Genomic DNA, 15,024 nt, shown 5'->3' on the forward strand with positions numbered 1-15,024 from the left:
TAGGCCAAAAGATGCCCGAGCCATGGGCCCACCCTGGGATCGTAAGCGGCGGTATATGAGACCTGCCTTAAAATGGCAAGTTCGCCCGATTTCACCCGTTTGACCCCCAAATTGGCCTTATCCACATAAACGGCTGACACTAGGCCGTACCCAAGCCTTCCTAGTATGCCTCGGTTGATTTTGGTCCAAAAGATGCTCGAGCCATGGGCCCACCCCTGGGCTCGTAAGCAGCGGTATACAAGCCCGACCTTAAAATGGCCAAGTCGCCCTGTTTCACCTGTTTGAACCCTAAACTGGCCTCAACCACACAAACAGCCCACACAAGGCTACTCCCACGGCTCCTTGGCATGCCTCGGTCGATTTTAGGCCCAAAATACAACAATATCAAAGATTGCAAGACATGCTAAGACTACGCATTTGTTAACAAGATTGAAGATTGCAAGACTTCCTATTAGCAATATAAAAATTCAAAGAGTGAGAAAAATGATCACAGTTATTTAGTAGTAGTATTTTTTAATGACAATAAAACTCAATTCTATTAAAAAAATTAAAAATTGAAATGGAGGGAAACAGAGTGAATGCACAAAAAGCATATACATGGGAAGTGATTTTTGAACTCTAAGATACATACATGTATATCAATTGTTTTATTGATTGGGAAGTACTTCCCGATTGCATTAGTTTGCGTTCGTCAAACCTTTGTTTAGCAAATACCTTTGTGAATTTGGTATCTTAAAAGGATCATCGGGTAGCTATGAGAAGCATCAACAAAGAAAGGACAACTGGTTACGCTAGCACTGATATGGATAAGAGAGTTGATATCTCAAATCTATTACAATTAGAGGCATTTTAGTAAATTTACCTGTTACCATACCGTACCATACCATCAAACCAAACAAAAAATCTATTATTAAACCACAGTGAAAGATACAGTCCATCCAAACATGGTACTGTACCATACCATACTATACCATACCATACTACACCATATCATACATTATGAAACTATGGCAAACCACCATCCAAATAGGCTGTAAAGGGGAGAGTTGTAAGGTGAGATGGGCCAGGGGGTTTGGTTTGGGCTAGTAAAATGAGTTTTGGGGCTGGTCTTGCTACATTTTAAAGGGCTAAATTTAATTAAAGAATTTGGCCCAATCGGATCAATGAATTTATCTAATTCTCATCGATCTATTTCAACTTGACTAATTCATCGATGCTTATTAATTTTCTCAAAAATTTATATATATATATATATATATATATATATAAAATTAAATAAAAAATAGTGTAAATATTGCAAAAAAATTTAATAATATAGTAAATATTTTGTGAATATGCTACATATTTTTGTTTATTCATTTTTTAAAAAATAAAATGAAATAGTGAAATGATAATTTAAAATTTATTTATTTATTATTAAATTTGTGAGATACGATATTAGTAAAAAAATATCATTTTCAAACTGTTAATGTTGAAACATATTTTGAAGAAGAAAAAAGAAAAAAATTCAAAAATTCTAAGCATCGAGAAATAAATTTTATGAAAAGGAGAGTCAAAATTGGGTGTCAACAATAATACTGATCATGTAGGACCAAAACATAGCAGATTCATTACAGAAGCTCTTGTTCCCAATTGAAGACTGTGGCACCAAAGACTTGGGAACCCAGCTACTTAGACATCATGAAGAATCACAGTGATGTAAATATGTTGAATAAATGCACTGTATGTCCACTAGCTAAACAGAAAAGAATGTCATTTCCCATAAGTACTACTAAATGTTCTGCATGTTTTAAATTTGTACATATGGATTTATGGGGTCCTTATAGAACATCTACATTTGATAATAAGTGTTATTTCTTGACTATGGTGGATGACTATAGTAGATATACTTAGGTTCATCTATTGCAGCAAAAATTTGAGACCATAGTAGCTATTAAGACATTCATATCCATGATTAGAACACAGTTTGGAGTGGTGATAAAGGCTATTAGATCTGATAATAAGACTAAGTTGATACTTAATGTCACACATTATTTCAGTCTCTAGGTATTCTACATCAGACTAGATGTCCTCACACTCCACAACAAAATGGAGTGGTTGAGAGGAAGCACAAGCACATATTAAATATAACTAGAGCTCTTAAGTTTCAGTCCCACTTGCCCATCGAGTATTAGGGATTTTGTGTGAAAGCTGCAGTATATATTATGAACAGGTTACCAACCTCAATCTTGAGTTGTAAGATCCTATATCAGTTGTTATTCTCCAAGGGTCCCAAGCTATCTCATTTGAGGGTGTTTAGATGTCTGTGTTATGTGACTATTGTCCCTAGAGGTGACAAGTTCTCTAAAAAAGCTAAACTTGCCATGTTAGTAGGATATTCAGAGTCTCAAAAGGGTTACTTGCTACTGGACATCCACTCGAAAAAACTATTAGTGAGTAGGAAAGTTGTGTTTCATGAAGATTCATTCCCCTTTGATCCATCACAAGCAAAATTACAGTATACAAATACTTCCAAAACTGATGAAGACATCAATGACTTCCTGGTATCCACAGACAATGAAGTTGGTACTAATGTTCCTTTAGAGGATATTCATGTTGATGATGCTAATTTTGCTGATGCTGCACCACCTGATGTACCTTTCTCTGATGTAAATACTGAAGTTGATTGCCAAGCTGAGCCTTCTCTGACTTAAGCTTCTTCTGATATTGTAGTACCTGGTGCTGTTTCACCTGACACCACTCATGAAGAAACATGTCAAGATGACCGTTCCTGCATTTTAGTTTTTTTTTTGTCAAACTATAAGGAAAATGAAGGTTTTCTAGATTCATTATTCTTGAAAACTCAGCACTACTCACCCTTAGTCCAACAACTCCCACAAAAACTAGATCACTTTTAATGGAGCAGCAGCAGGACGGATCAAGCAGCTTCTTGTAGGAAGGATGAGTCTCAGCATTGTATTTTGAAAGCTCACCTAAGTCATCTTTATATGCCAAGCCCAAGCACCGCAGACCCTTTGAGCTCATCTCCAAGAGCCTCGACAATAATAGTTGCCTACAAGACTCGTCAATTGGAACAGTTGATCTATCTGCAAGTTGAACGTGTGTACTATATTCTAGCAAACTCTCAACAGCACCCTAGATAAAACATATTTTAATCAGATGTCCAGATATTACCAAGCTCAACTTCTGTGACAGAGTTCAACACATCAAAAAAACCTAAGCATTTCCTAGATTAAATATCATGATGTGGAGCTGGACTCCACAGAAGAATTGTTTGCACAAAGGACATATAACACTTCAAACTGTTGGTGTGCATTTTTTTACTTTTGGAAACTGAAGAACGTTAAAAATAGTTAAACGGACACAACATCTTGTAAAGGAACAACATTGAACCTACTTCTATAAATAAAGATAACACCGATTCAGTTGCTTGCCAATTGAAATTTCCGAGGCATATAAAGCCCACAACACACCAACAAGATTACTAAAATTAGACTAAAAATAAGAATTTTTATGGAAAACTGAGTATATCGAAGCCAACACACAAATAAAGAAAAATATTTTAGAGACCAATTATCTCTAGCGTCTAATGTAGTTCAGACAATAGTTATTAAAAAAAGTACAATTGCACTCAACTCCATTGCTATTGATGACATGAAAAAACCTTGACAAGTCCCATTTGGCTCCCACACAATAACACCCATGGATTTACGAACATAATCAAATTGACCCTTTTCGATCTTTTCATCCACCAATCACAGCATCCTATATTAAAAAATATCAATACGCTAGTTTGAAAATAGTAGAAAATAGATAGATGGGTGAAGTAAAAGTATGCTCACCAAATTTAACTGTGTTGCGATCGATCCAATAGGTTGATACAATCTGTGCATCCCGGATCTTTCTCCTTGCTTTACTATCTGGTACTCCCATCTTTTCCACGAAAACTTTGAGAGCTCCCATCTTTTCCACGAAAACTTTGAGAGCTCCCATCTTTTCCACCATCTTTTCCACCAGTTGCTTTGAACACACGAGTCACGACCATCACAGAAGATCCCAGCATCATTGCAGATTGCACATATTTCAGCATGAGTAGCAAGGTAGCATCCATATTGTAGCAATTCCAGTCCATTATTGACCCATCCTTAGGATCGTAAGTTGTCCCTTCGACACCAAAAACTCAACAGGCTGTGGTTTTTCCTCCCAATGTGAAGAATTCTTACACAGACTCTGATTGGTAGTCGAGGTTCCAGTTTTATCTGAACATATCACAGTGGTGCATCCTAAGGTTTCCACGCTTAGAAGTGTCCATACTATTTGCGTTCTTTTGTGCCATTTTCCTTGTACCAAGAGATAAGCAAGTAGTAATAACAACAGGACAACTATCTTAAAATAATATGTGCATTTCTCAAATGAGTAACGAAAATCTGAAGGCCAGCCATCCTCAACATCCCAAGAAAGGAAATATTTGTAGTTGATCGCCCACACAACTAGGAAAACAATGCCAATGGCAGATGTAAGCCTATTACCAAATTCGTTAAGTTTCTTCTTCAACGGGGTATCACGCTCTTCCATTGATGCATCTTGGATTTGTCTTTGAATCTTACCAATTTCTGTGCACATGCATCCCCGTGTTCACAACAATACAGATGTAGCTACCATTCACGACTGTCGTTCCAGAAAAAACCATGTTCTCTTTGTGTTGGCAGTAACAATGGTGATGTTCATCTCAGTATCAAAGCAAGAGAAAATGAGAATTGTTCCGACACAACTTCAGAAACTTCTAGGTACATCTCACACAAGAAAATGGCGCAGGCCAAAGCAAATAAAAGGATTGGCAGTACCAACCCAACAACTCACAAATCCATAGTCCAAATATTTTCTGTACAGTTTCATTTAGTTTACTTGTACATAACTTGAGATTCTAGAATTTGTATAGGTGTACATAATTAGTATCTTTGTTAAGAATAAATGGTGTACATTAGAAAAAGAGAGGTTAACACATCGGCAAATAGCTTATTGAAGTAGTTAATATCTGCACAATTTCCTTTCTCCTCTTCCTCTATTTTACTTCTTTTCCTCCGTATTACTAAGATTTTCTTCCTCTTGTTAGGCTACTGCAATATCATCAATATTAGATACTTGATTTGTAATTTTAATAGTTCATTTTTTTCTAGCATAAACCTGAATGATATTTACTAGCAGAATTCAAATTCAAAGTATAAATAAGCAAGGACACAAAAACAACAAAAGGATTCAATATCTACCATATATACAATACTTATTTGTATTCAGTTTTTGCATTGATAAAAGACCAATGATATAAAACATCACTCAAACAAAATGAGAAGTAATATAAAGAAGAATCCCAATTATGAATACAAGCTTGGAAAAAAAAAAGAGCTCATCATTATACAATAGTTTGCAAGAAACAAAAAAAAAATAGAAAAAAACCAAAGTATAATTTCCCTGTACATAGAACCAAACACTTACATTTGCTAAAGTTGAAATCTTTTTTTTTCCCACTCCATAACTTCAATTCATTCATAACAATTCAAGAATAATTTTCGTTACTTCAAATTTGACAAAAAAAATTTAGCGGGGAATACTTAATTCTTAATATAATTTTAATGCAACTCTTGTAAAAATCAGAGAAACAAAAATTTGAGCTGAAATTTGCAATGTTATACTATCTATGAAATTTAATTCGATGAAACTATAGTAAAAAAGGGTAGCTTTTTGTTTTGTTGTTCCCAATTGCCAATACTTTTGTGTCGATTAGCTTTCATTTTTGATTGGAATGATGGTGGAGAAAGAGTGGTTAAATTTTATTTTGTGGTTACTTAAATTCTCTAATTTAAGGAAAATCCAATACTAATTGCTATCATTAAACCTCACCTTATTTATCTTTTTCCTTATTATTATTTTGAAAGTTGTCTATTTTCTTGTATTTTGCTTTAGTTTTATTCCTACTTACTAATTATGAGTTATAAAAGGAATTCAAATTCAATTCAATAGTCATGAGCATTAATGTTCTTTTTCCTTTTTTCCATGTCTTACTTATGCAACAGTTAATAGTTTTTCATTTTATATTTCTTCCCCATTAAAACTAATTATGTTCCTTTAACTGTAACATAAATATAATTGTTGGTACCATAAGCATATAATTGAATTCATAATTATATTATGTACTAGGAAAATTAGACGCGCTTTATGCGGTGATAAAAATTTAATTATTTTAGTCAATCAATTTTATACTTTGTTTAGATTTATTTATGTGGTGGTGGTTCTAACACTTCATGCTTCTATGTAGTAAGTAATATATAAGTAGTATATAGAAAAATAATAATAATAGAGAAGATATATATAGTCACCGTCAATAAAATCGTCCATGTTCAATTTGCAACCATTGTCTGTCTAGGAAACCTTAAAGACGCATTACAAACTTTCCTTATTACCATCGCCATTACCACTTCAATAAGATGTCTAGTATGAAGACGATGAGCTCACAATGCTCCAGATGCTCCTTCTGAAGGTGTTTAAGCTCAACCATACCCTAAACTTTGAAGCAATTTTGGAATTAGAACACATTATGGTCAAATGTGTAGGCAAATATTTTTTCCGGCTTTTTAAAGAAGGAAAAATAAAACTCATATAACAGTTGGACAACACTATAGCCTTCTTAGCTTCTTCGACCGTGCTCATCATCACAAACCCGAATCCACGACTCCTATCAGTCTCCCTATGGAGAAATTCACTTCAACATAGTTGGTACAATTTATTAGGTCAGTGGACTATTTGTTGAGGCGCTAAGGCTGGTCTTAACTCAAATTCTGCTTTAGAAGAAGGGACTAACCCTCAATCCTATCACCAGCCTATAAAACATGTGTAATGGATGATCCGGTCTCATGGAGTTGAGTTATTTGATCTCATATGGTACAAATGAATGGATGTTCCTTTGTTGAGGTGTATATGATTCCTGTATTAAAAAAAAAAAAGAGGTTTCAATTAAATCTATGGTTTTTAATGATTCTAAACTTCTTACATTGCACATTCCTCTTTTGGGAGAAAGCTAAAAAGTAAATGAAGAACACATACAATTGGAATCTTTTCCATAGATTTGATTCCTGTGGCTTGGAGCTACTGTTTCATCTTTTGTTGTTTAGCATCATGAAGACCTCATTTTTTGTTGACATTGTGACTTCATTGTTCATCATCTCAGCTAACTGTTGAGGCAGGGGGAGGCAGCACAACATGAAGCTTTGGCTTGTTCTTGTTAGTCGAATTACCTTGTGTGAAACAAAATGGCACGAAAGCAACTATCGTTAATTGGACTAAGTAAGTTCTCTACACATGCTTCTTTATGATATATTTGAAACTTTATATGAATAAATGATACTATTTTTCATCTTTTCGTACTTTTTTGTTCCAAGAACACTGTTACTACTTTGGCTCCAATTTAAATTAAAAAGAGGTTGTCAATAGGTTCATATGAACATGACGATTGACACCCATCCAATCAAACTCCACACTACAAACTTCTAATAATGTTCCACCTACCATTTGTTACATTTATGTCCAAAAAGGAGTAGAGAAAAGGAAACAAAAGAAGAAACTGTCAGTTATATGTTAACGATGGTTTGGACAAGTAACTGAACTTGAGGAGCATCCCAACTTCTGGAGGGTAAGAAGTTTGATTCAGTTGGCATTGTCACATACTTATCGCAGCATCGGCAGAATAGTACATATAGCCAAAGTTCATTTTTCGTTGACACATTCAAAACGAACTCATGGTGCAATCACCTCGAGTTTCCCAAACCAGGAGGTGCTACCACCAAGTGCAATAACTTATGATTTCCTAGCTTTGAAATATGTTCAATACTGAGCATAGAAGATGTCACAAAGAAGACTTCTCATGTATCCTGGGTTCTTCAGGTGGTTGGTAACTTTCAAGGTACTAAATCTTCTGCAAAACACTGTTGAATGGCTCTTATAAAAATTACAGAGGAATGAACATCACTTCCTGTTTGCAGTAAAGGTTGGGAGTACAATTAGTCAGACATGTCACTGGTGGGAAAAGAGTTACCCTATTGTAGAAACTTCAGACAACATAGACATTCGAAAAAAGCTAGAATAAGTACATGTCTTGGAATTGTATCTTAGCATAGAAGAGGTCATACAGAAAACTTCTATGAATCCTGGGTTCTTGAGGTGGTTGGTAACTTCCAAGGTACTAAATCTTCTGCAGAACACTGTTGACTGGCTCTTGTAAATATTGCAGAGAAATAAAGACGCTTCCTGTTTGCCGAATTAGTTGACACATCAGTAACCTGGGCGGGTGGTGCAGCGCTGCGGATTCACTTGTCATAAGAAAAAATAAAATTGTTATTTACCGCTATTTTCAATTTGTAAGTTTACATAGCACAGAATATGTCAAAAATAAGGACGTAGAGTAGAAAAGATGTCATAATTTGAATCGGGCCCAAAGTTTTGTTCTATCCGCAGAAGCAGTAGCAATGAAACTTCGGATTAGAGTTGTTCCGACATATATATCAGACAACTGCACTATTGCAAGGAAACTAATTATTACGTCTTTCCTGAAACATCAGATCAATGTTATTTATACAGGATACTTCATATTTTCACCTGGCTTAGGAAAATTCTTTTGTAAAAACTCTGACGTTCTTACAGCTTGGAAATCAGGTGGAAGCAATGGCAGTTCATCTAACTTTAAAGGGGATTGGTATCCTGTACTAAGCAATGGATTAATCGAAACCCAAATAGCTTTAGAGAATAGTGAAGTAGTGGCATATCCACTCACAGTAGAATCCATCGAAATCAACTCATCTGCTTGTAGCCAAGAGTTTCCACCAGCTTTATGTTGGCTACCAAAAAATCACTAGGGGGGAAACAAATGTGTACGATAGGGCTACCAAATGAAATTGAAATATTCAGAAGCAGATGCTTACACCTGGACTGTCAGTGTGTGTGGCCAATATCTTGCTATCCCGAGCCACTTCACTGATTCGTTTCACCTGAAATCATATTACAGAATGCCAGTTGATTTGCTAATGCAGATAGGTTGTAGCGCTAAAGAGATTTCAAACATACCTTTGACATCCAATCAATTTAACACAATGTACACCAAAAAACTTTGTAACCAAGGAGCTTCGGTACTGAAAACAATAACCAAACACTTACAATAGTCGGCTAATCGGTAAACAATGAGGGTTCCACATGGCTAACTTCACCTCACCAACCATGGCAACTTTATCCACAACAACCAGTTTAACGCAATGTAACATAGATGTACAAAGATTTCCAGAATTATTACCAGAAGGATGCAATAATTGTAGATATGTAGACCAATCACAAAACTGTAGTCCATGATATTCTCAGGTTCCCAAAACTGACAATGTATATGAATTTGTATGAGAACCGCGAGAACAAAGTCAGTCATTCTATGAATATAAAGACACCAATAAAAAGAATTGGACAATGATTGTATCACCTTATAAGCTCTTTATTCCAAGATTGACGCAATTGAAAGACAGTTTAGTTTGAGGTCTTTAAATGTGGTAGTTTCATCGGCCTCTTGTGTCTGGTTTATACATTGAGTAATAGAACATAAGAACTCGTAGAGAAATAACTTTCCAAGTAATTATATATGATCTTCTTCAGAACCAGATATGTTATAGCCCTAAAGGGATATCAAACATACCTTTGACTTCCAACCAGTTTAATACAATGTAATCCCAAAAACTATGTAACCGAGGAGCTTTGGTACTGAAAACAATAACGAAACACTTACAATAGTCGATTAATCGGCAAACAATGAGGCTTTCACATGGCTAACTTCACTTCACACAACCACGACAACTTTATCCATGACAACCAGTTGCCCGAGAATTTGTTTGTCCATAGTTAACACTTCCTCGTGACTATAAGTTTTGTCCAAGATGCACATGAAGTCATTGACCTAAAAAAAATTACTACATTTAGAAAGTTGTTAGCTTTATCCATTAACATCTCATATGGTGAAAAAGGCTTTCATATTTTATCTCGGGAGCCCAAATTAAAGAACTAAATTCTGAATCAGGTAAAGAAGCTTTGATAGAATGGACGAGGAACACATAAGGTGTTGGGACTATTAGATACCATTTCAGTTGCTCGTGAATTTGTTTCTCCATAGTTAACACTTGCTCGTGACTGTAAGTTTTGTCCGAGATGCACATGAAGTCATTGAGCTAAAAAAACAAATTACAACATTTAGAAAGCTGTTAGCTTTAGACATTAACAGCTTATTTGGTGAAAAAGGCTTTCATATTTTACCTTGGGAGCCCAAGTTTCTTCATATTTAGAGGCTATAAGCATGGCACTAATGCCCACCAACTGCAGTTCCCTTCTTGATGCAGTCTCCACAGAGAGGTAGCGATCAAGAATGTACATTGTGAGGTAAAGAGTTTCTGGATTAAGCTCAAACCTGTGGTAGGCTGTGAATCAATTAGTCATGAACTCTTGTCTCACTCTGCAAAGAACCACAAAAAATTGATTTGATCATAGATATTGCTAGTATACAAGAAATGAAAATAAAGCTCAAGTTCAAGACAATAAATACCTCAGCTAGTTTGTAGAAGCTGAAAATGTCTTCAACATATTCCAAAACTGCCAATTCATAGTTCACATCTGCAGCATCAATGTCCACAATCTGCTCCTTTGACTTCTTACTCAGACCACATGCATCCTTTATAAAGTTAACCAAAACATCATACATTCCTCTAGTTGTATAACTGACAATTATGTAAAACAGAAAACAAAAGGAACAATCCACTATAAAGGCTGTAATATTAACAAAAGGGACATCATATCGAATGGCTTAAGGTTGAAATTTCCAAGACATGATTCAGAAGAAAAAGAAGCTTGACATGTGACATGACAGCTCATATGAGTATTAGCTCATCTTCAGTCAAGCGCACGTTACATGAAGGTTTTTTAACCCAAGCAACATCAAGTATCACAACTCCTATCAAAAAAACTGCTGGACTAAACTCAACATCTTATATAATGTGGGAGGAGATGTGATAGCTACCTGGAAGGGAAGAACTGAACATCTTCTACAGTATTATCATGTCCTTGGAAATTACCTCGAGCTTGAACAGTAGGGCCTTCTGCAGAAGGTTTCAGGTTACTTGCTCCAGAATGAACTTCAATTCACTGTGCTAAAAAATGCTTATGTAGAATGGTTAAAGAAGTCCTTTACATCACAAAACATCATCACCACTTGATAACTTCGAAATATCAACTTAATTACTATAAATTATAAAATTGATTAGTTAAACTAATAGCCTAAATCCCAATATATCACCCTAAACTTTTATACGAATGCCTAACAGATGTAGTTCTTAATTAAAAGGAGGAATAGGAAATCATATTGGATCCACATTTATCAATTAACATTTTGTTCAAGTCAGAAAACATAAATAGAAGAAAAGAAATCATCAAGTAAGAACTAGGTAGCGAAATACCTCGCCAAAGCTAAGTTGCAACCTCCTGAATCCTAAGTCGAGAAGCTTTCAGGACACCATTGCAGTAGTTTCATCTTCTTCGGCCTCTCCTGCTGATATTTCTTTAAACATGTAATGGCTCTGATACTCCATCAAGTACTGTGTGGATCTCTTCATATCATAAAACAGATTATAGACTCGAGTAATGTCTTCCACTTCCACAACCTTCCCTTTCCATTTTTGGCAAGCCAATGCTGCAGAAGTGATAAGGTGGATGGTGTATCTCAAAGAGGTATTCACCCCGATCTTGGTCAATAGAACTCTTGCATCCTCCGATATTTCTACATCCTCCTCTTGGCATCTGATGTCCAGGATTTTGCGAATTTCTTCCTCTTTGTAAGGTTATGTAGAGATGATGAGCAGGCGATCAAGAAAGTCAATTGGAGTCCCATGTGGGGATCTGTCGTTTGTCCCCCAGATTATAGTAATGCCTCTATTGGTCGTAACAACCAATATAGGTGCTATGTCATTCTCCAGATCTCAGTTTAGGAAAGAGAAACACTCAATGTCAAGCATACGTACTTCGTCAATGAAGAGGACACCAGGCATAATTTCTGCCTTTCCTTCCTCCCTTCATTCTGCATCATCGGTATCTATTTGTTCTCTCAATTCAGCACGAATCTCACCAGTATCACCTGTAAACAGTGCTAAAAATCCCTATGTTCTGAAATTGAGTTGAGCTGATTAACATTTTAATCTAGAGAAGTTGGTAACAGGACATACTTTTAAGATTCCAGATGTTTTCAGCAAGTAGCATCTCTAATCGAAGTGAAGCAGAGATAAGGCAAATGAAAGGGGAAGATACAAAATCTAAGACTAAAAGTAGTCTATCTTAGTATACAGAAAGATCAGTCTGCTATTCAAATGCTATAGTCCAAACCTTATGAAGCCAAAACCTACAATAAATGCCCAAATCCAACCAAACATGATACAGAAAAGGGAGGTAAAAACACAGCTCACCAAGAGTGGAGGGATTAGCAAGAAAGAAATAGTCATCTCAGTTCCTAGCCACACCTCATTCAGTCTTTTGCAAAATTTTACTACAAACATGAATGTAGTTTTGAAGCCAATCCAATCAAATGATTACCAAGGAAAGCTATTAAATGAATACTTGTTGTAGCCTCGTGCATTACCAACAGAGTATTGTATGATAACATAAGTAGCTAACATAGCAAAAGGTATATAATACATAAAAGAGATGAACGGGACAATACTATTTAGGCTATAATGCTTCTAAAACCTGTTGACAGAATGCTTATGACTCTTACTCCTATTCTTAATAGATGAGTTGAAAAGAGAATCAACTCCATAAAGAGCAATTTTCTATGGGAGGATAATGCATTTAGGAACAATTAAGTAAGCAACCATAGATAAATCAAATTGTTTATTTCCAACAATGAGGACATACCAAGTGCAGACCCACAATGTGAGGTTTGGCGAAGGTAGAGCATATGGAGGTACAGGAATCAATAGATAATAACAAAACAGATAGCATCTAAACAAAACAATACGTAATCAAGGTACAAGAATCATTTGATAATAACAAAGCAACATATAGCAGTTAAGCAAAAACTACAACAAAATAATACCATAATCAAGGTACAAGAATCAACTAATAATAACAAAACAACAGATGATAATAATAAAGCATCAAATAGTAGCTAAAAAAATACAAGTAAGATGGGTGTGCTTGTCTATTTTATGTTTTTCATTTTCACATCAAAATGTACAAAATATTGAATCTGAGTGATACATGATAGATTATTTGTATGAAGAGCCAAAAATCTAAATATACATCTGAGAAAAGAATTTAAGGATGAAATTTAACATCTAGAATTTCTTCTTCTGGTCAAAACGATCACCGTGATCGAAATCAGGCTCAGTTGACATACGATCTCTTACAGTACAGAATTGCATTAGAAATCGCCTTCTCGTGCCAAACATCAGTAGAATGATCATTGGATGGACTTTTTATAGGGGAACAAGCCTCATGTGGTGAGTTAATATTGCTTCAGTTTTTCACCTTCCTCAAACTCTTAACTCTTTTAGTACTACTAATACTTCTTTGGTTGCTATCATTTCCCCACCAATTGACAATAGAATAAGATTTCAACATTCGGCGAGGAGATCCCTGAAATGAAGTATCAGTAGTACTTTTGCAGCTTTGAATTTCACTTACTTTTCTTTTAAGGTCATCAACTTTGCAGTACTTTTTATTGAACTTGCTATACTTTTGGAGATTGGCCGGATGAATCCAAACCACTTAACCAAGATTTTGTGCAAAAACTTCCTCCATTTTTCAAGAAAATCAGCTTGACTAGTTGTGGAATTTGAAATTTTAGATATTGGTGTGGGAGGAGTACTAGTTGAGGGTACTGATGAATTTGTGTTGAAATTATTGAAGGCTTCGCAAAAAGATTCAATCTTTGATCTATCAAGATATCGAGGCATGATATATTCATCAATGGATGGTTGTCTGTTCAACAACCAGCTATATGAAAAACTCTGTGGGGCAAGAGGTTGTTGAGAATGTTCCATAGTGAATAGTATACTACAATACAACCTCTCTACTTCACCTGAGGTAGTGGTATGATCTGCGTACACTTTATTTTCCCCAGACCCACTATATGAAAATACACTGGGTATGTTGTTATTGTTGTTGAATAGTATACTATAATATGGGAAGAAAGGAAAAGGAAAATGAGATGCTTATATAAAGAATTTATAGGTTACCGCTACAACAGATTAAAACACACTTGTTGTAAAAAAAAAAATTTAAGTTATCAACGTATATAAGTTAAATCTGCATAAAAATAAATGCTTGGCTGAGAATAGAGGGACTCACATGAGCTTATTATACAGAGTGTGTAAATTGTAAGTTGTCTCATCATTCTTTGAGGAGGAGTTGTTTATATAGCAAAAGATCACAAAAATAAAAGAAAGAAAAATATTTGATAATTCAATCAAGAATATTATTCAATGAGGTAAATCACTTAACTCCACCAATCATGCTATATTGTCTAAATCTTAATATTGAAATCTTCCATAAACAAAATAAGGAAAAGAAAATTGTCCCTACTTATTAAAGGAAGTTAAGAGGGGGTAAAAGACATTAGTATCAATCAATTGTAATATCATCTAAATTTATCATAATTAATACGTAAATGAATGTTTGTCGCATTAAATAAGGGCAAAGAGAAATTAGAAAATCAATTAGTGAAATAGTTCCTCACAAATAAGGCAAAATCGAATTAGGCACAAAATCAGGGTAAATGAGTCAAATCGATAGACAAAATGTACCCATATTAAGTTTGAGACATTTGCGACGCAGTAGGCGAAGTAATAAGGGTGAATTGTGATGTATCTGGAGATAAGATACTTTTATGAGTTAGAAGGGATTTTTGAAATTAGTATAGTGAGATGGAATCTATATATTATTAAAAGGAGAGGACAAAGCCTC

At 35.1% G+C, this 15,024-nt stretch overlaps 1 non-coding gene across 1 annotated transcript; it reads right to left on the reverse strand.

The window, feature by feature from the left end:
• Positions 1 to 9,987: 9,987 nt before the first annotated feature.
• LOC107878921 lies at positions 9,988 to 12,151 on the reverse strand. The gene is made up of 6 exons (XR_007043075.1): positions 12,087 to 12,151; positions 11,581 to 11,865; positions 11,090 to 11,114; positions 10,619 to 10,744; positions 10,333 to 10,528; positions 9,988 to 10,247 (listed from the first exon to the last, which is right to left on the reverse strand). It is a non-coding gene; the product is annotated as a G2/mitotic-specific cyclin-1 (transcript).
• Positions 12,152 to 15,024: the final 2,873 nt, after the last annotated feature.

Source organism: Capsicum annuum, chromosome 7, assembly GCF_002878395.1.
Source record: "Capsicum annuum cultivar UCD-10X-F1 chromosome 7, UCD10Xv1.1, whole genome shotgun sequence".
NCBI lineage: Eukaryota > Viridiplantae > Streptophyta > Magnoliopsida > Solanales > Solanaceae > Capsicum > Capsicum annuum.